The sequence below is a fragment of the Chiloscyllium plagiosum genome, unplaced genomic scaffold (assembly GCF_037043375.1).
Source record: "Chiloscyllium plagiosum isolate Xiang-an unplaced genomic scaffold, Cpla_swu_hap1 HiC_scaffold_36, whole genome shotgun sequence".
Taxonomy (NCBI): Eukaryota; Metazoa; Chordata; class Chondrichthyes; order Orectolobiformes; family Hemiscylliidae; genus Chiloscyllium; species Chiloscyllium plagiosum.
The window spans coordinates 34054386-34076290 of NW_028270174.1; the positions used below are offsets into that span (position 1 = coordinate 34054386).

The 21905-nt window shown below is 45.4% G+C and overlaps 1 long non-coding RNA gene across 1 annotated transcript in view; it reads left to right on the forward strand.

Moving 5' to 3' along the window:
- LOC148139924 (uncharacterized) overlaps positions 1-21905 on the forward strand; it is a 200257-nt gene that overhangs the window by 127371 nt on the left and 50981 nt on the right. Inside the window, exon 2 of the long non-coding RNA XR_015753341.1 lies at positions 2883-2987. This is a non-coding gene — a long non-coding RNA (uncharacterized LOC148139924). The remainder of the gene's footprint in view (positions 1-2882; positions 2988-21905) is intronic.

The window sequence follows — 21905 nt, forward strand, 5'->3', positions numbered from 1 at the left end:
GTCCAACATCGGTACCTCCAAATCAGTCAAATATAGCGTGCTCTCTGCTTGCTACCGTAACGTGTGGGCGGCATGGTGGCACAGTGGTTAGCACTGCTGCCTCACAGCGCCAGAGACCCGGGTTCAATTCCCGCCTCAGGCGACTGACTGTGTGGAGTTTGCACGTTCTCCCCGTGTCTGCGTGGGTTTCCTCCGGGTGCTCCGGTTTCCTCCCACAATCCAAAGATGTGCAGGTCAGGTGAATTGGCCATGCTAAATTGCCCGTAGTGTTGGGTAAGGGGTAAATGTAGGGGTATGGGTGGGTTACGCTTCGGCGGGTCGGTGTGGACTTGTTGGGCCGAAAGGCCTGTTTCCACACTGTAATCTAATCTAATCTAATCTAATCTAATCTAATCTAATGTAAGAAATAGTCCCAAAAGCATTTAATGAATTCCTCCTGTAGAAAATTTGTTCCCATCTGATTTCTCCAGTTTAAGTTACAATCTGTCATATTGATTGCTGATTTTGACAAGCTCCCATAATTTCTTCCTTGATATCTGGTCCTACTATGTGTTCACTGTTAGAGGGTGCCTGTACACAACTCCCACAAATGATCGCTTGCCTTTATCATTCCTCATCTTACCCAGATTGTTCTATAACATAGTTCCCTGTATTAAGGTTATTCCCCCATCTATTGTGCTAATATCATTTTTAATGAGACCATGAGAATTGGAACAGGAGAAGGCTGTTCAGCCTCTCAAGCCTTCTCAATAAGGTCATGGCTGGTACGACACTCCCGCTTCCACTTTCCTGAGTTCTTCCCAAAACCCTTCATTCCCCATCTGATCAAGAATCTGTCTATATCAGCCTGAAATATACTCACGTATTCTGCCTCCACAGCTCTCTGTAGCATGGAGTTCCAAAGGCTCACAACTCTCAGAGAGAAGATATTCCTCCTCATCTTTATTTTTAATTGGTGCTGCTTTAATCTGAGACTGTGCCCTCTGGTCCCATGATGAAAATATCCTCTCAGCATTGACCTTGTCAAACACCTTAAGAATTAACAGGGCATTCACCCCTTCCTTGCTTGCTGCTCTTCCTACATGTCACATACACTTCAATCTTTGTGTCCCAGTTGAGATCATCCTGCAGCCATGTCACAGTTACAGATACTGGATCCTACTTTGTTTTATTATTCAATTTTATTACTTGTTAATCTGTTTCATTTTGTTTTGTTTTGCATTTAATACAATGCCTTAAGTTTTATCCTTTTTTTATTTTTATAATCCCTACTCGGACCTGCTGATTTTTTTCTTCAGTCTCTGTTCTCTGTCCCTCCGTTCATTGCTTACTAATCATTCCTCACATCAATTCCTTCCTCTGGTGCATTTTCCCACTCTTTGATTCATCACAACTTCACAAATTGGAACCCTCACCCACACAATTTAGTTTAAAACAGACTCTATGCCGCCCCCACCCCCAGTTGTGTGATTTGTGTGAACTTTAGTTCTAGTATGGTTCATGTATAGGCAGTCCCACCAATACAGATCCCACTTACCTAAGTGTTGGTGCCAGCGCCCCATGAACCAGAATTCACTTCTCCTACATCAGTCTTTCAGCCATACATTCATTTCTCCAGCCTTGTTTATATTATGCCAACTTCACGTGACTCAGGAAATAATCCAGAAATCATCAGTGCTTACATGGACCATGACAACTGGATCCTATTCCTTTCATTACAAGTTCTTCTCCAGTCCAGAGGAACTATCCTGAACCCTGTTAGTTAGGATCATTCGATGGTCATTGAGTCCAATTGGCTCATCTCTGCACTGTGTCAATGCTGCATCACCAACTCTAACACAATAAGGACCACATTGGATATCTTCAGGCCATGGCTCAAGAGCATCCCATCACAATCCTGCCACCCCCCACCTGCTCTCATCACTGAGTCGAACAGTCCCTTCATGTTGAAAATGTGCATTATTTTTAGTCAGGCCGCACAATACAAACTTTTATCACTTTTGATTCCCAATATATAAGGGAGATACAGAAGACTTGAGGTAGTGTAGTGGAGCATCAAAAGGTTAACCCCTGAAATAAGAGGACTATTTCTGAGGAGAGTTTGGAGGAACTTGCAATTCTTGGCTTTGAAAATATGGGAAAATGAGAAGTATATAAAATAGTATTGAAAGGTTAAATCCAGAAAACTGCATCTATCTAAATCCACTACAGCTGGATGAGGACACAAATCAAGGATTGATATCAGGAAGTTTGCCCTTATACAAAAATTGATCAGTACATGGAATAGAGTAGAATAGAGTTTCAGGTAGGATACTGCACATAATATTATTAAACCATTTAAAAGATAGTTGGATGGCTTGATCTAATACTGCAAATTTATCAGGATGGATGAACTAGGTTGGGTAGAGTAGGCTTTCTCATCCATTGTTAACAATTATGTGACATCAGTGTTTTAATGATGAAGGATCAGCTTGGTGATCATGCCAATATTTATATTGAGCATATATAAAAATATACTGTTTATCCTGGGCAAATGATCAAGTGCCTTCCCTCCTACATTCCTCTTCTAATTAAAACATACCCAGTGCAGCATTGCTTTCATCAAGAAGCCTGACTCCCAATAACATTTCAATGTCAAAGTTATTCTGCAATTATAAAGATGGAAACAGATGTCCCAGTTTTCATTTCTGAGACTTCTGCCTCTGGGATTGATAGCCAGTGTATTACCTTTGTGACTTCAGAACTGGGAATTCTTGTAAAAAAATTGGTCTGGGGTAATGTCCCCAGTGTTATGTTCTGTCAGAATTGAGTGTTTTCTAACATTTTAAGCAATTTATCTTTGAACAAAAAAGTACCTTTCTGTTTTATGTTTTGTTCCTCAGGGTCACTTATAGCACATTGCAAACAGCAATGGAAACACTCTACTCAAACACAGGAAATATGTCTGTCTGAAGGAATTTGGCCCCTGTTTTTTAACTTTTAAAAAGGTAAAGAATTTTGAATGTGATACTTCAGTGGCTCAAAAGTGTTGAAAGTAGCTTTGTTAAACATTTATTCAGTCAATTTTTAGCCATTGCCTTGCTTCTGCTTTAGTAACTATGATAATATTTTAAAATACTTAATCAACAATATTTCTTTCTATCACAATAAATGGCGAAATACTAATATTAGTAAATAAATAATATGCAGAAAATGTGTTTATTTTGATCGGACATTTAGGAAATGGTGTGGTAGGGCATATGTCTCTCTGAGGGAATGAAAGAAGGCTCCAAATTTACGGTGAGGAATACAATTGCAATGGTAGTTAATGCATTTGTCTCACTTCTTTTCTCAGTGGTAAAAGAACTGAAAGCATAAAACAGCTTGACATAAATGTGTAAACATTGAATCAGCTGTGGAAAACATTTCCATAGGAATTAGTAAACATTCACAAACAAATTCTCCAAAGTAATTGTGAAATCTCTAAGATTTAGCTTTTGAGACACTTTTGAAAGATCAAATGAAAAGCTAACTTACTTATTTTGGTTGAATATCAAAAATCATCAAAGGAAATTAATTAATGGAATCATTAAGTTAAATACTGTAGTTTGTGCTCATTATCAGCTAGTAGAATTTAAACTCCAGGGAATAATCTTTCATATATGAAGTCTCAGTCTCTAATTGTTTATTTATTTCAAACCTATTTAGTAATCAATTCTGGGATAATGACAATTCTGTAACCTTGACTTTCTCATTTTGTTAAGCAAAGTTGTTGTGCTAATGTAGCATGTTTAGGTACCTTTTTTTCAGAAAGCTGTTATAATTTTGTCCCTTTAACTTCCTCCTTCACTCTTGAAGGTGTGGTCTGAGGTTAGTGTAGAGTTCTGCAGCTACCTTGTTTAGTGTGGTAACTTACTTTAATGTCTGTTCTTTAGTTACATGTTTAGATGGTGAGAGCCTGTAAATTATTGAATTATGAGCGCATCACAGCTTGATCTGACCTGAAACTAATTTCCTAAGAAGATTAATTTGATCAGGTCCAGAAGTTAATTTCATTCTGACCCACACAGCTCTGCTCATTCTCTAACCGGGGAGTTATAAATTCAATTGGTCATACCAAGATTGTGGCTGAGTTTAGCAAAATCACTGGCATTGGCCATCACCTTTATGTCTTCTCTAGACTTAGGGGCAGTGCCAGAGGAATGGAGAATTGTAAATATTAGGCCCTTGTTTAAAACAATTTGTAAGGATAATCCAAGCAATTACAGGCCAGTTCAACTCCAATAATTGGGAAGCTTCAGAGAAAAAGTCAGTATAGAATTAGTAATCACATGGAAAAAGGTGCATTGTTCAGTAAGAGTCAGCATGGAATTCAATAGGGGAAATCATGTTTGATTAACCTGCTGGAATTTTTCGAGGAGGTAGCAGAAAGATTTGTTGAGGTTAATGCTGTCGATGCGTGTACATGGACTTTTAAAAGGCATTAAATACAATGCCACAACAGACATGTCAGAAATTTCATAGCTTATGGAATAAAAGAGGCAATATAGATACAGCATTGACTTGAGTAATAGAAACACAGACTCATGATCAATGGGTATCTTTTGGGCATAAGGATGATTTATTGTGCAGTTCCCAGAGAGTCAGAATTCGGACTCTTGCTTTTCCTGATATATATTAACGATTTGAATCATGGTGTGCAGGGGACCAATGTCAGAGTTTGTGAATGGTACAAAACTTGGAAGCATTGTAAACTGAGGAGGACAGTGCAGAACTCCAAAACGCTATAGAAAAAATGGGGGAGTGGGTAAATATCTGGTAGATGTAGTTCAATGTGAAGAAATGTGAGATGTTGCAATTTTTTTTGAAAATATGGACAGAAAATATAAAAGAGGGGATACAATACTTAAAAGGGTACAAGTGCAAAGGATTGGGTGTATAAGTGCATTGATCACTGAAAATGGTAGGATACATTGAGCAAGCACTTAATAAAACATTCAGTCTCCTGGGTTTTATTAATGGGGCTTGGAGTTCATGAGTATGGCACTTATGTTAAACATACACAAAACACTTGTTAGGCATTGTCTGGGGTGTAATATGTACAGTTCTGGGCACCACACTATCTGAAGGTTGTAGGTCCATTGGAGACAGTGCAGAAGAGATTTACAAAGTGGTTCAAGAGATAAGAAAGGTCAGTTCCAACAACAGATTGGAAAGGTTGGGGCTGTTCTCTTAGAGAGAAGAGACTTAGAGTTTTTCAAATGGCAGTTGGGTTTCTGAAGTATCGGAAGAGACTAAAAAACTTTCAAAATTATGAGAGGTCTGGATAGAGCAGATGGGGGGAAACTGTTCCCCCTTGTAAAAGGATCAAGAATAAGATGAGATTTAAAGTGATTTGTAAACATAGCTATTGTGACGTTAGGATAAAAACTTTAGGCTACACAACATCGGAAAGCATTGCCTGGAAGTGTGGTGAAGTAGAATCATTAGAGGCAGTCAGGATGATTACTTAAATAGAAATAATGTGCAACAATGTGAGGAAAGGGCTGGAGAATGGGACCAAGCCACAGTGCTTCTTTATTTCTTTACTGTTATAACTTTGTGATATCAGTGGAATCAGCATAGACTGAGGCTAAAAACTGGAACTGTCCTGTTCAATGCAGATCAACTCTAGGTTAACAGTTGAGTTGTCTGCAATTGTATTGGAGTTAGGGGATTTTCTGTTTAGTGGAATTAAGTTGTGAAATGAGTTTTGATCTTGTAAGTCTGCTGTGTATATGCATGAGGTTTATTACTTATTAGTGCACAGCACCCTCTGTTGCATATTTAGTGAAAAGCAAGTCAACTCTCAGAAAAAGAAAACAAATAGGCGATGCTGCTACTTATCCCTCCTACTCAGTTAAACAGGCGAAACTATTCAAGTCATTAATAGCTTGGATGTTTCTCAGTAATGAAGTGATGCGGATTATGTACTGGGCTGAAGTTTTTTGATTGTTAAGATTTACCTGTTTAAATTAAATACCTCCACCAACTTGACAGAAAAGGAATGTCAAACAATTTGGGCGGCACGGTGGGTAATGCAACGTTCAGAGACTTGTCAGAATTGATTTGATTTATTATTTATGCACCAAGTTACAGTGAAAAGTATTGTTTTGCATTCTATACAGGCAAATCACAGGTGGACTGCAGCGATTCAAGAAGGCAGCTCACCAGCTCCTTCTCAAGGGCTACTAGAGAGGGACAATCAATACTGGCCAGCTAGCAATGCCCACATCCCGTGAATGAATAAAAAATCATACCTTACATAAGTACATCAGGGTAATAGAACAGAATGAAGAATATAGTGTTACAGGTACAGAGAAGGTGCAAAGAAAGATCAACTCTAACGCAGAGATCCATTCAAAAGTCTGATAACAGTAGGGAAGAAGCTGTTCTTGAATCTACTGGTACGTGTTTTCAACTTTTGTATCTTCTGACAATGAAATATGGTGGAAGAGAATGTAACGAGGGTGGGAGGGGTCTTGGATTATGTCGACAGCTTTGCTGAGGCAGTGGGAGTGTAATCGGAGTCAATGGATGGAAGGCTGGGTTTCGTGATGGCCTGGACTGCATTCACAACTCTCTGTAATATCTTGGGCAGAACATTTGCTATACCAAGCTGGGATGCTTTCTCTGGTGCATCTAGAAAAAATTGGTAAGAGTCATTATGGACTTGCTGAATTTCTTTAGCTTTCTGAGGGTGTAGAGATGTTGAGACCTGTGTGCATTAAGTAAATGGCATCATGAGGAAGCCTTTTTCTCTTCTGTTCGCTCTGCCAGTTCCAGTCTGGCATGTGAGAATGAGATCAAGCTGTCTTTCTTTATATAGAGAATCTCAGTGATATGGAGCCATATAGAGCCATGCACCATCAATTGTGTGATGTTGCTAATATAACCAATAGCATTTTAAAAGATTTCACTGCTTTTTTGGCTCTTTGAGCAGTAATGGCACCTGAGGTTGACTCCGTAGCCATGCAGCTTCTACAGCTCAGTTCAGAACTGACTCACTGTCGTCCTGAATCACCAATTGTCCAGATCACAAATCAAATACTAACAGTTGCCCCAGTGGCTTTTTTTCTGTTTTTCTGGGGGCCAATACAAATGCAATTCTGCACTGCTTCAAATCTTCTCTAAGCAATTTTCAAGTTCACTTTTGATCATTCTATTGTATTTTAGTCTAGATTAGAGTGGTGCTGGAAAAGCATAGCAGGTCAGGCAGCATCTGAGGAGTAGGAAAATCGACGTTTCGGGCAAAAGCCCTTCATCAGAGCTTTGAATTGAATTAGCTTTATTGTCACATGTACTCAAATGAGTAGTGTGAAAAGTTTATCAGTCATCACATTACTGCACCATTTTAAGTATAAAGGTACCTAGGTACAATTCTTAAGAACAAATTCTTAGAAAGAAACTTAGAAAAATAAAGAAATAAAAAGTTCAGAATAACAGTCTTTCTAACCCAGTCCAAACCAGCACCTTGCCTCCAGTAACTGAAAGAGACCTCCACTGCTGCCTGTACCAGTCCCACCAATGTAGGAGTCGCCACACTTTAGACCATCCTTCTTCACTGCTGGGCCCACCTTGCTAACGTTGCATTACCCACTCTCACCCTGCAACCAGGTACCCCCAGCCCTGCGGCCTCACTGATAACCAGAAATCCCCGCTCCTGGCTCCGCTGCTGCCTCGATGATGCGAGGAGTCCCCGCTCTGGGCATAACATGCTGCTGCCACGCCAAGGCCAGGAGTCTCCACTCTGGGCCCACTGCATCGAGGAACAGTCATGTATTGACATGTGACCATGCAAAAAATATTAACCTATGGGGCTTTCCCATATGGTTATAATGTCGTATACTGTACAGTAAAGGCACTTTCAACTTATCCCCATTATTGCAATTGCCTTGGAGAGGCAAAAACCAGTTAAAAACCAATGGTTAACTCAAGAAAACATTTGAAAGTTCCTTACTGATTGCTTTCATGGCAAACCAGTCTACTTTGGGGATGACATACATTAGGACTTACCTCTTCAAGACATGGTATTGAACCATTTAAGAAATTAGCGAGGCTGTCTTTTGAAAGAGTATAACCAACTGGTACTCATCAAATGATTGATTTCACAGGTCTACTGTTCTCTGGGAAGAAAAAGTCCTTTTCATATCAGGCTTAGCTCTATTCTGGTGTGGCTTATAGCATGGCCAGTGGTTCTTCCCAGTTAGGCAATTGGAAAAAAAATGTAAGCATGAACACTGTGTAGGTTTTCAGCGATCAAATGGGCCAAGTTGCATTTCTTTAAAATATATAGAAGCAGCTTTTGAAATTTACTCGTAACTTTAGATGAGAATTTTTGTTTTCTAATTTGTTCATGGGATGAGGGCTTCTGTAGACCAGCACTTACTGCCTGTTGCTAATTTCCCAGAGGGCAGTTGAGAGTCAACCACACTACTGTGGGTCTGGAGGCACATGTAGGCCAGAACAGTTGAGGATGACAGTTTCTTTCCCTAAAGGGCATCTTGTATACTTCATCTGCACCTTATTCAATTCCTTAATATCATCCATCAAACTGTATGTCCTGTAAGTGTAACCAACTCATTTGCCATCATTGACATCTCTACTTCTGGAATATTTAGCAGTGGAACGATATTTAGCAACAATATTTATTCTATTGGTATTCAGAAACAAAGGACATTGATGTGTGATTTTATTTCTTTCATATGTGTTTGGGTAAAAGGATATGTTAAAAATGCTACTGATAAGCAAATACATCACGTAAGGAGTTAAACATACAGCTTTGCAGGGCTCCGAGGTGTTGATGAAATCTTAGACTTAATATCTGGACCCAAGAAACATAGTTTGGCATTCGCCCCTGATTGCTCCTGCAACATCTCAAGTTACTTAAACTCAGCTGGGACCATTGTTGATGGATTGCACCTTTTAGGGGCGGGATAGTCATTTTGTATAAGCCCTGAGACTGACGCCAGCTTTTTAAGAAGTGGGCGACATGCAGACAGCAGATTGCTGTGAGAATGTATAAATATGAGGAGGTTAAGTTATAAGCTGTAGTCTTGGATGCAAACATTTCATTAATTAAATACGCTGAAATATAAACAAGCAGGGCTGGAAACAATCAGGAGGGCAGGCAGGATCTGTGGAGAGAGAAACAGAGTTACTCGCTTTACTTAGAAAAGTTAAAAGTGGAATAGGTTTTAAACGTGTGAAAAGGGATGGATGGTAAAATGTTAAAAGGGAAGATCTATGATGGGGAGAAACAGGGGAAATTAAATGGAAAAAGAGTTAGTGATGCAGGACCAAAAGAAGTGTTTGGGACAAGTAAGGAAATGATTGTGGTCATGATTTTCCCATCTCATAGAGGCAGATTGTGGAGTAGGGGCTGGTGAAATCAGAGGGACATGGTTCACATGAGCTTTCTGTTGAGGTCCTCCTGCGAGGGCGAGTTTCCTGATAGAACATAGAACATAGAAAAATACAGTGCAGTACAGGCCCTTTGGCCCTCGATGTTGCGCCGATCCAAGCCCACCTAACCTACACTAGCCCACTATCCTCCATATGCCTATCCAATGCCCGTTTAAATGCCCATAAAGAGGGAGAGTCCACCACTGCTACTGGCAGGGCATTCCATGAACTCATGACTCGCTGAGTATAGAATCTACCCCTAACATCTGTCCTCTACCTACCACCCCTTAATTTAAAGCTATGCCCCCTCATAATAGCTGACTCCATACGTGGAAAAAAGTTCTCATGGTCAACCCTATCTAAACCTCTAATCATCTTGTACACCTCTATCAAGTCACCCCTAAACCTTCTTTTCTCCAATGAAAACAGCCCCAAGTGCCTCAGCCTTTCCTCATACGATCTTCCTACCATACCAGGCAACACCCTGGTAAACCTCCTCTGCACCCGTTCCAGTGCCTCCACATCCTTCCTATAGTATGGCGACCAAAACTGCACACAATACTCCAGATGCAGCCGCACCAGAGTCTTATACAACTGCAACATGACCTCAGGACTCCGGAACTCAATTCCTCTACCAATAAAAGCCAGTACGCCATATGCCTTCTTCACCGCAATATTTACCTGGGTGGCAACTTTCAGAGATCTGTGTATATGGACACCAAGATCCCTCTGCTCATCCACACTACCAAGTATCCGACCATTAGCCCAGTACCCCATCTTTTTGTTACTCTTACCAAAGTGAATCACCTCACACTTACCTACATTGAACTCCATTTGCCACTTTTCTGCCCAGCTATGCAGCTTATCTATATCCCGCTGTAACCTGACACATCCTTCCTCACTGTCAACAACTCCACCGACTTTCGTATCATCCGCAAACTTGCTCACCCAATCTTCTAGCCCCTCCTCCAGGTCATTTATAAAAATGACAAACAGCAATGGTCCCAAAACAGATCTTTGCGGAACACCGCTAGTAACTGCACTCCAAGATGAACCTTTACCATCAACTACTACCCTCTGTTTTCTTCCAGCCAGCCAATTCCTAATCCAAACCTCCAACTCACCCTCAATGCCATACCTCCGTATTTTTTGCAGTAGACTACCATGGGGAACCTTATCAAATGCCTTACTAAAATCCATATACACTACATCTACCGCTTTAACCTCATCCACCTCCTTAGTCTCCTTCTCAAATAATTCAATAAGGTTTGTGAGGCACGACCTGCCCTTCACAAAACCATGCTGACTATCCTTGATCACATTATTCCTATCCAGATGTTCATAAATCCTATCCCGTACAATTCTCTCTAAGACGTTGCCCACAACAGAAGTGAGACTCACCGGCCTATAGTTACTAGGGTTATCCCTACTCCCCTTCTTGAACAAGGGAACCACATTTGCTATCCTCCAGTCTTCTGGCACTATTCCTGTAGACAACGAGGACATAAAAATCAAGGCCAATGGCTCTGCAATCTCCTCCCTTGCTTCCTAGAGAATCTTATGATAAATTCCATCAGGCCCAGGGGACTTATCTATTTTCACCCTTTCCAGAATTTCCAACACCTCTTTCCTACATACCTCAAAGCCGTCCATTCTAATTAATTGTGACTCAGTATTCACATCGGCAACAATGTCCTGTTTCGAGTGAATACTGACGAAAAATATTCATTCAGTGTCTCCCCAATCTCTTCAGCCTCCACACGCAACTTCCCACTAGTATCCTTGACTGGACCTATTCCTACCCTAGTCATTCTTTTATTCCTGACATACCTATAGAAAGCCTTTGGATTTTCCCTAATCCTACCAACTAAGGACTTTTCATGTCCCTCCTTGCTGCTCTTTGCTCTCTCTTCAGATCCTTCCTGGCTACCTTATAACTCTCAATCGCCCCAATTGAACCTTCACGCCTCATCTTTACATAGGCTGCCCTCTTCCCTTTAACAAGGGATTCCAATTCCTTATTAAACCACGGCTCCCTCACACGACCCTTTCCTCCCTGCCTGACAGGTACATACTTATCAAGGACACTCAATAGTTGCTCCTTGAACAAGCTCCACATATCAATTGCGCCCTTCCCTTGAAGCCTACTTTTCCAAGCCACGCATCCTAAGTCGTGCCTCACCGCGTCATAATTTCCCTGCCCCCAGCTATAACTCTTGCCCTGCAGTGCACACTTATCCCTCTCCACAACTAGAGTAAAAGTCACCGAATTGAGGTCACTGTCCCCAAAGTGCTCACCTACTTCCAATTCTAACACCTGGCCTGGTTCGTTACCCAGAACCAAATCCAGTATGGCCTCACCTCTTGTTGGCCTGTCTACATATTGTGTCAGGAAACCCTCCTGCACACATTGGACAAACACCGACCCATCTAACGAACTCGAGCTATAGCTTTCCCAGTCAATATCTGGAAAGTTAAAGTCCCCCATAACAACCACCCTATTACTTTCACTCTTCTCCTGAATCATCCTCGCAATCCTTTCTTCTACGTCTCTAGGACAATTAGGAGGCCTGTAGAAAACTCAGGGTGAGCTCACCTTTCCTATTCCTAACCTCAGCCCAAACTACTTCAGATGGCGAGTCTTCATCCATCGTCCTTTCCACCGCTGTAATACTATCTTTGACAAGCAATGCCACACCTCCCCCTCTTTTACCCCCACCTCTGACCCTACTAAAACATTTAAACCCTGGAACCTGCAACAGCCAATCCTGTCCCTGTTCTACACATGTCTCCGTAACAGCCACAACATCGAAATCCCAGGCACCAACCCACGCTGCAAGTTCACCTACCTTATTTCGTATACTTCTTGCATTGAAGTATACACACTCCTGCGCGCTTTTATAGGGAAAAATAATCTACCCAGGTAAGCTTGCGCTACACCAGCTTCCAAGTCCGCTCTGCGCTTTTTTAAAAAAAAAACTTTCAAATTTAAACTGTTAAACAAACGTCACCGAGCCTTCAAGCAGCCACTGCCAAACAGCCCTTACCTGCTCCGCTTAGAGAGTAGACCTGATGGTAAGACCTAATGTGGATAGGTTACCCTTTCTGAGGGGGAAGCTAGCTGATTTGTAGATATTTGCCCTCAATCTGTTTGGAGATGGTTTGATACACTTCTGGAACACCAGAACTATGAACCTGTGGCTCCTGGCTCAGAGTTAGAGGACACCACCATATGTGCCACAACAGCCTTCATAATGAGAGAATTATTTAGGATTGGGTAGCACATTAAAAAAAAGGGCTCTGACTCCAGGAACATTATAAAAGGAATGAAATGAGTTGAGTCTAAGATCCAGAGGGGTATTCTTTTACGTTTGTGCACACCCTCGTAGTATTTGATGAAATGGTCACTGAGAAATCTTAAAAATGTCTTTTGAAAAGATAACTAAGTAGTAGAAGTGACTCAAAAACTTTGGATATGGCTGGCACAAAGCAAACTGATGGTGAGAGTTCATGAGGTTTATCCCTTGCTTTCTGATGAGGCTTCTTTAAATTATGAGGTAGCAAATAAGGCTAGTCTCAGTGCATATGAATTGGTCTCTGAGGCTTACAGGCAAAATTTTCAGATTATTTGGAAGCATCCTGGTCAGATTTATGGAGAATTTAAGAAGGTAAAATAAATAATTTTGATCACTGGATGTGGGTATTAATGGTAGGAAGTACATATGAGACTTTTGGGAATTAATTCACTTAAAAGAGTTTCAAAATTCACTCTCTACAGTAATAAGGATGCAAAGTGAGAACAAGTATGGTCTGACGGGCTGAGGAGTGTGTTTAATTTAGATCAATGTTAGGTGCTGCATTTTGGAAAGGCAAATCAGGGCAGGACTTATACACTTAATGGGAAGGTCCTTGGGACTGTTGCTGGACAAAGGGACCTTGGACGCAGGTTCATAGTTCCTTGAAAATGGAGTGAAACTTGAAAGGGTTCTGAAAAGATTTACAGAGTGTTGCCAGGGTTGGAGGGTTTGAGCTGTAGGAAGAGGCTAAATAGGCTGGGGCTGTTTTCTCTGGAGCGTCAGAGGCTGAGGGGTGACCTTATAAAAGTTTATAAATTCATGAGGTGCATGGATAGGGTAAATAGTCAATGTCTTTTCCCCAGGGTAGCAGTATCCAAAACTAGAGGACATAGATTTTGGGTGAGCGGGGAAAGATATAAAAGGGACCTAAGGCAACATTTTACACACAGGGTGGTGCATGTAAGGAATGAGCTGCCAGAGGAAGTGTTGGAAGCTGGTACAATTACAACATTTAAAAGGCATCTGGATGGGTATGAATAGGAATGGTTTTGAGGGATATGGGCTCAGTATTGACAAATGGGACTAGGTTAATTTAGGATACCTGGCTGGCATGGATGAGTTGAACCGAAGGATCTGTTTCCATGCTGTACAGCTCTATGACTTTATGGCTCTAACGTATGAAAACTGCTGTGAGTGCTGGGAAAGCAAATAAGATACCTGAGAGTTACAGGCAATTCTTGTCGAAAGGAAAAGTAACTCCTTATTTGTCAACTGTGATATTATAATGTTAACTCATAGTCATATTGAGAGTTATAGCTAACATTAACGTTGCCCCACTCAATCATAGTCTGCTGTCTCATTAAAGAGATGATTGATGGTAGTTTAACCTGAGGGCCAAGCAAGGGAAGAAATTGCAAAGGAGAATCCTTTGTGGTAACCTCAGCTGATGTGGGGTTTGAAAACATGCTTTTGGAAGTTACAAGCCAGTCATCCAGCAAATAAGCTAAATAACCTCCCTAACAGTGCAGACACCATTTAAACTCTTTTCTACCAGGTTTAACGAATGGTGTTGGTGGGGAGTACATAACAAAGCTTTGCATCAGGTGCATTGACAGTATAGATTAGAGTGGTGCTGGAAAAGCACAGCAGATTTGGCAGCATCTGAGGAGCAGGAAAATTGATATTTCAGGCAGGAGGCCTTCATCAGGAATGAAGCTGGGAGCCTCTGAGGTGAAGAGACAAATGGGAGGGGGTGGGGCTGGGGAGAAGGTAGCCTGGAGTGCAATAAGTGGATGGAGGTGGGGATAAAGATGCTAGGTCAGAGAGGAGGGTGGAGCAGATAGGTAGGAAGGAAGATTGGCAGGTAGGACAGGTCATGAGGATGGTGCTGAGCTGGAAGATTGGAACAATTCTGGATCAGTGGTGCTGGAAGAGCACAGCAGTTCAGGCAGCATCCAACGAGCAGCGAAATCGACGTTTCGGGCAAAATCCCTTCATCAGGAATAAAGGCAATGAGCCTGAAGCATGGAGAGATAAGGTAGGGGAGGGTGGGGGTAGGGAGAGTAGCATAGAGTACAATGGGTGAGTGGGGGAGGAGATGAAGGTGATAGGTCAGGGAGGAGAGGGTGGAGTGGATAGGTGGAAAAGGAGCTAGGCAGGTCGGACAAGTCCGGACAAGTCATGGGAACAGTGCTGAGCTGGAAATGGTAAGGTGGGGGGAGGGGAAATGAGAAAACTGGTGAAGTCCATATTGATGCCCTGGAGTTGAAGTCAGCGAGGTGGTGGCTGCAGCTTTGGCTGCATGGTGGGTCTGGAGCGGGGACTCCTAGAGATGTTGGTGTGGCAGCGACAGCAGAGCCCAGTACTCCTGGAGCATTGGCTGGACCTGGAACATAGTCTCATTGCAGCCTGGAGATTGGAACACCTTACAGAAACCCCCGAGACCTTAAAAAAACCTGGAGCCATGCTTGACAAGGGCTCTAAAGTTGAATATTATTTCTTATTTTTCTGCCTTCATATTTTTCTGTCAATTAAAGTAATTTTGTTTTATCATTTTGTAATCCAAAATGGTGCTGGATTGGGCAAAAAACTTTTTACCGTAGTTTCCCAAATACATGTGACTATAAAATCATTCAAAATTTAAATCACTCAATGTCTCAAATAGTGACTGTGGAGGTTACCCATCACTTACCCGTGGGAAATGATTTCGCAGGACCAAGGTAACTTCTCCAGTAGTCATGAAGTGAGGTCAAGGTGACAGAATAATTTATAGGGAAAGATTCCAGGAGCTTTTCCTTCATGTGAGATCACCTGAGCAATGATGAAATGAAGTCGATCATCAGCGATTGAATTGCTACTGCAGAAAGATATTGATGATTTGAAGCTTGCTTGCAGAATTTGGATAATGCAAAGAATGTGCTCAATATGTCTTCTCTGATTGAGGCTCAGCAAGCCAATCCAGAGTTGAGTAGCCAAATTGGCTGAAATTGAAACTGAGCAAGATTTGAAATGCTGCTCTGTAAAAAAAATGGGATGCTGAGGATGAAGATTGGTGGTTATTCACCAGATAGTTATACCACCCAATATCATCAAGAACTGTGGGCAGTATGATGGCACAGTGATTAGCACTGCTGCCTCACAGCACCAGAAACCTGGGTTCAATTCCTGCCTCAGGCAACTGTCTGTGTGTCTTTTGGCTAAGATCAAGTGTAGTATCTGTTCTTATCAGTTCAAGTGAGTGCTGACTGACTGCGTGGATGTTGTGTTCCTCCAGAGGGCTCCCCGGCCTTTTGGCTCGGAATGTGTGTGGTTCCTGAGGACCGGGGGAGGAGATTCTGCTTGGGTGCTGTCGGTTCGGCGCAGCGGACGTGTGCTGGCGGGGGAGGGGCCGTGGGGATCGTGTTGCGAGTCGTCGGAGCTGCTGGAGACCATCGCTGGATCATGATTGGACGTTGGAGGATCGTTTGGTTGTGCTGACCTGCTCTTGGTGGATCTTTATGCTGGCTTCGGCCTAACGCCAATTCAGGTACCAGCCAACCTCAGAGCTATGGCCTCAGCAGCCGCTCGCAGCCCTGGCCATTGCATTCGCAACACAGTCAGGGTGACTGTGAAGAAGGTGGAGGAGCACACACCAGTCGATCGGAGGGTGTTTGTGAAGAAGATTTTGCTGGCGTGCTGCGCGTTTGAAGCAGTGGACCAATCCTCGATCCCCTTCACCATCAGGACAGACCACCTGAAGGGGCTGGGTATTTGGTTTGGAGGGGCTGCGGTGTGTGCCAAGTCTTGGGAGGAGCGTATCAGCAAAGTGAGGCAGAAACTGGGCAGATGGAAGCTACGGTCGCTCTCCATTGCGGGAAAAAACCTGGTCATCAGGTGTGAGGCACTGTCATTGCTATTATACGTGGCACAGGTCTGGCCTATTCCCAGAACTTGTGCCACTGCAGTCACCCGGGCCATCTTCCAGTTTATATGGAGGTCAAAGATGGACCGGGTCCGAAGGGACTCACTGTATAAAGATCAGGGCAATGGAGGAAAAAACACACCCAATGCCACCCTGACCCTGATGGCCACCTTTGTGTGTGGCTGCATAAAGCTGTGCGTGGATCCCCGGTACGCAAACACCAAGTGTCACTACGTACTGAGGTTCTACCCGTCCCCGGTGTTGCGAAGGATGGGCCTGGCCTCGCTGCCGCGGAACGCTCCGAGTAGTTGGACCGTTCCGTATCATCTGTCCTTCGTGGAGAAGTTTATAAAGAAAAACACCTTTGACCACAAGTCCATCAGGAAGTGGTCAGCACGTAGTGTCCTTGAGACCCTTCGGGAAAAGGAGAGGGTGGATCCTATCGAGCGGTTCCCTGAGCAGACTGTCAAAGCCATTTGGCAGAATGCCTCATCGCCAGAACTTTCCAACAAGCACCAAGACATGGCTTGGCTGGTGGTGAGAAGGGCTCTGCCTGTGAGATCCTTTATGCACGCCCGGACTCTCAGCCGCACCGCACGCTGCCCTCGAAGCGGCTGCGGGGGGGACGAGACTGTCACACACCTCCTTCTGGAATGTGCCTATGCAGAGGAAGTCTGGAGAGGAATGCAGTGGTGTTTGTTGAGGTTCGTCCCGAGCAGCGCCGTGACGCGGGACTCCGTGCTCTACGGTCTGTTCCCCGGGACACACACCGAGACGAACATCAACTGTGCCTGGAGGATCATCAACTCGGTGAAGGACGCTCTCTGGGTGGTCCGAAACCTGCTGATCTTCCAGCTGAAGGAGTTGACCCCGACTGAGTGTTGCAGACTGGCACATTCCATGGTCCAGGACTAAGTGTTGAGGGACGCGCTGAAGCTTGGGGCAGTTGCCGCCAAGGCGCGGTGGGGAAAGACCACTGTGTAAAGTCTGCCTGCCTAACGAAGAACAGGGGGCCCATGCAGTCATTTGGGCTCTGCTGACGCCTCAGCTAATTATATGGGCATATGATCAAAAAATGTACAGACTTGTATAAAAATGATAAGTTTTGATCTCTGTATGTACATGTTTACATATGTATGGCATGACCAACTGTACAGACCATCAAATTATTTTATGAATAAAGTATATTTTTGAAATAAAAAAAAAGCAGACGTGTACTGCCCGCAGGATTTCCCTGCGGCAGGCTATTTCGATGTGACCTTCAGGAGCGTGAAGAATTGCCAGCAGCTCCTGAAGGTCTTCAAGAAGGAAGGGGAACCTCTGTTCTCCATCTTGTCGGCGGTCCCGTTGTGTGTGCTTCCTGTGCAGAGGAGTCGTGTTGTAACAATGCAGATGTACAACCCTCACGTCCCAGCAGCAGATGTCCTGACCTTTTTGAGAAGATACGTCCGGGTTGAGGGAGAGAGTACCGATGTGGTCGATCCTTTCAGGATCTGGACCAGCAAACGACAGGTCAGGGTAACCCTGAGGGTCGATGCCAGTGGGAACATCCTCCACCCACCCTCCAGCTTTGCCATCGGAGGAAGCAGAGGTTAACTGACATACGCAGGACAGCCAAAAGTGTACCGAACCTGCGGGAGGTCAGGCCACATGGCGGCGGATTGCAAGGTGACCGTCTGCCGAAATTGCAAGCAGGAAGGCCACCCGACCAAGGAATGTAAGGAGGCCAAGAACTGTAATCTGTGCGGAGAGGCGGGCCACATGTACAAGACCTGCCCAAGACGAGGGGCCGCCACCTACGCACAGATGGCCGAAGGTGGCAACACGAGCCGTGGATCGCCCAAGACCAGCAAGGTACCACAAAACAGCACGGGAACGGTGTCTGGAGGCAACCAGAAGGAAGGGCGGGCTGTAGCGGAGCAGACGGCAGACAGCAGGGAGGTGCAGCAGCCGATCCAAGCTCCTTCAGGACAGACGGAGGAAATGGAAGAGAAGGGACCAAAGGAAGCAGAGGATTGGATTACTGTGAAAAGCAGGAAGAGGAAACCTCCCAAAGCCACCCAGCGAGGGGGGAAGCGACACCTACGCGACGAGGACACATGCAGCTCTTCCGACGGTGAGGATGGGCGCAAGGCGGGTTGTCACCAGAGGAAGAGACAGAGCGCGTGGAGAAAAAGGAGGGCAGCACCGCCCAAGCAGGAAAAGACGATCCCTCTGAGGGGACGGGTAAAGCCCTCCCCCCACCCGGTGAGAACCAAGAGGTACCCACCGGCCCACAGCTCCAGGCAACTGGGAGCAACGGTCCTGTGACAGCCCCGCTGTCAGATGGAGAAGTGGACCATGCGGACCTTGGGCCCGACCCGAAGACACCAGAGCGGGGAAATGGCTCCAGCGTGGAGCCGGACAGCTACCTCAGGCCTGGGATGGTCCAGCAGTTTGCCGTCACCACGGGAATGCACACAGCTACCCCAGAGGGGCAAGACCAGCAGCAAATGGACACTGTTAACCTTGTAAACTGTTAAAATGGGGATAAGAGTTGCCAGCATCAATGTGCGTAGCATCAAATCGGCTACGCGATCTGTTTCTACGATGGCCTTCCTGGCCAACGTTAAAGCTGACGTCCTGTTCCTGCAGGAGTGTGGGATACCGCACCTCAGCAGCTACAGGAGATGGGCGAGCTTATGGGCCCGTGGGCCGTCAGTTTGGTCGGGGGGCAACGATAGCCGCGCCTCCGGCCTGGGTATCCTGTTGAGAGGAGGCAACTTCACCATCTCCGAGGTTAAGGAGGTGGTGGGCGGGCGCCTCCTCGTTGCCGACATCATGTACAGGAATGCTCCCCTGAGACTGATTAATGTGTACGCCCCAGTGGGTAAGAGTGAACGGTTAGCCGCCCTGCAGCAGCTTCCACTGTTGCTGGCTACGTCCAGGCCGGTCATTCTGGCCGGAGACTTCAACTGTATCATTGATGCAGATGGACGATCCGGCGGGGGGGACAGTAAACTGGACACCACGTCCAGAGCCCTGATGGACACGGTAAAAGATGCCAAGCTGCACGACGTCTTCAGCGCCCCTGCAGATGGAGCGCAGCGTAGATACACCTGGTCACGGGCAGACGGGTCAAGGATAGATTACCTGTTTGTGTCCCGAACGCTCTCGGTCAGATCCATCGACGTCAAGCCGGTGTTCTTCTCCGACCACTGCCTCCTGCTGGCCGACTGTCACTACAGGACGAGCAGCGGGCTGGTAAGGGAACGTGGAAGCTGAACACCAAGCTGTTGATCCCAGGAAACATTGAGGAGCTCAAGAGGGACTACGCAGGTTGGAGAACCGTGAAGCCCCTCTTTGAGTCCCCAGCGGACTGGTGGGAAACAGTAAAAGGGAACATCAAGAGGTTCTTCATCCTCAAAGGTGTTCAGGAGGCGAGAGAGAGGCGGGGAAAACTGTTCCAGCTCCAGGAAAGTATGCAGAACCTGCTCCTGCTGCAGACGATGGGGGTGGATGTCACGGAGGACCTCAAGGAGGTGAAGGGCCAGCAAGCCTTGCTCTTTGCTTCGGAGGCCTCCAAGATAATCTTCCGGTCCAGGGTCCGCTCGGTGGAGCAGGACGAGACGTGCTCACGTTTCTTCTTCCAGAAGGTGCACGAAGAGAGCTCTGTGCTCAGCAGCCTGAAGGAAGAAGATGGCTCGCTAACGTCATCTCAGGCTGACGTCATGAGGATCAGTAAATCCTTTTACGCCAGTCTGTATGACGTAAAGCCGACCGACAGCGCATCCTCCCAGTTGTTCCTGTCCTCTATCATGGAGGTCTTAGACGACAGAACACGGGAAAGGCTGGACTAGCCGCTATCTCTGGACGAGCTGATCAAGGCCCTCGAGTCCTTCGAAAAGAATAAAACTCCCGGAAGCGACGGCTTACCGGTCGAGCTCTATTCTGTCCTGTGGGACTTGATTGGCCAGGACCTGCTGGAGGTGTATGTCAGTATGCTTCGGGCAGGTACCATGAGTGAATCCATGAGGAAAGGCATCATCACCCTCGTCTACAAGCGGAAGGGGGAGAGGGAGGAACTCAAAAATTGGAGTCCAATCTCACTGTTGAATGCAGATTACAAAATTCTGTCAAAGGTAATCGCCAACCAGGTCAGGTCTGTTCTAGGGTCGGTGATTCACCCTGACCAAACCTGTGCTGTGCCGGGCAGGAAGATCGCTGTGAGTCTCGCACTCCTCAGGGATACAATCGCCTACGTGAGGACAGAGGGTTGGACACCTGCCTGATCAGCCTGGACCAGGAGAAAGCCTTTGACAGGATATCACACACATATATGAGAGATGTTCTCTCCAAAATGGGCTTTGGGGAGGGAATCTGCAATTGGATCAGACCGCTCTACAACAACATTATCAATGCAGTCTCAATCAACGGGTGGGAATCAGATAGCTTCCCAGTCAGATCTGGAGTCAGCAGGGCTGCCCCCTCTCTCCTGCCTTGTTTGTGTGCTGCATAGAGCCATTTGCCGAGTCCATCAGGAAGGATGCGAGCCTGAGAGGGGTGACTATTCCTGGCAGCGGGGGCCTGCAGGTTAAGGCCTCCCTGTACATGGATGACGTCGCCGTTTTCTGCTCAGATCCGCTGTCTGTGCGCAGACTCATGTGCATTTGTGACCAGTTCGAACGGGCCTCGGGGGCCAAGGTAAACCGAGGCAAGAGCGAGGCCATGCTCTTCGGGAACTGGGCCGACCAATCCTCGATCCCCTTCATCGTTAGGACCGACCACCTGAAGGTGCTGGGTATTTGGTTCGGAGGGGCTGCGGCGTGCGCCAAATCTTGGGAGGAGCGTATCAGCAAAGTGAGGCAGAAACTGGGCAGATGGAAGCTACGGTCGCTCTCCATCGCGGGAAAAAACCTGGTCATCAGGTGTGAGGCACTGTCATTGCTATTATACGTGGCACAGGTCTGGCCTATTCCCAGAACCTGTGCCGCTGCAGTCACCCGGGCCATCTTCCAGTTTATATGGAGGTCAAAGATGGACCGGATCTGAAGGGACTCACTGTATAAAGATCAGGGCAACGGAGGAAAAAATACACCCAATGTCACCCTCACCCTGATGGCCACCTTTGTGTGTGGCTGCATCAAGCTGTGCGTGGATCCCCGGTACGCAAACACCAAGTGTCACTACGTACTGAGGTTCTACCCGTCCCCGGTGTTGCGAAGGATGGGCCTGGCCTCGCTGCCGCGGAACGCTCCGAGTAGTTGGACCGTTCCGTATCATCTGTCCTTCGTGGAGAAGTTTAT